At 35.6% G+C, this 267-nt stretch overlaps 1 protein-coding gene across 1 annotated transcript in view; it reads left to right on the top strand.

Moving 5' to 3' along the window:
- The window catches only part of LOC119593383 (tudor and KH domain-containing protein homolog), a gene marked incomplete at its 3' end in the record, with an annotated part of 10,569 nt that overhangs the window by 6,270 nt on the left and 4,032 nt on the right, over nt 1-267 (top strand).

A 267-nucleotide genomic window follows, 5' to 3' on the forward strand; every position in this document is an offset into this window, starting at 1 on the left:
CAGTTGTTCTTGCTGCCTTTCATTTTGGCTTTTTTTTCACCCTTCTTTTGGACCATTATCACAATTCTTCAGTAGAAAAATAAAACAGGAACCAGAAAAGTATAACCAATTAAGGAAAATGGAACAAGTTTTACCAGTGGAGAGAGGAAAATAGGTTGACAATGGCATTTTTTCTTCTTCTTCCTCTTCCATATCTGTGCCTTTCTTATTGTTTGGTTACTGAACTTGATGTCAAGTTTCCAGCCTACCAAGTTTGATTACTGGATT

Source organism: Penaeus monodon, chromosome 32, assembly GCF_015228065.2.
Source record: "Penaeus monodon isolate SGIC_2016 chromosome 32, NSTDA_Pmon_1, whole genome shotgun sequence".
In the NCBI taxonomy this organism is placed as follows: domain Eukaryota; kingdom Metazoa; phylum Arthropoda; class Malacostraca; order Decapoda; family Penaeidae; genus Penaeus; species Penaeus monodon.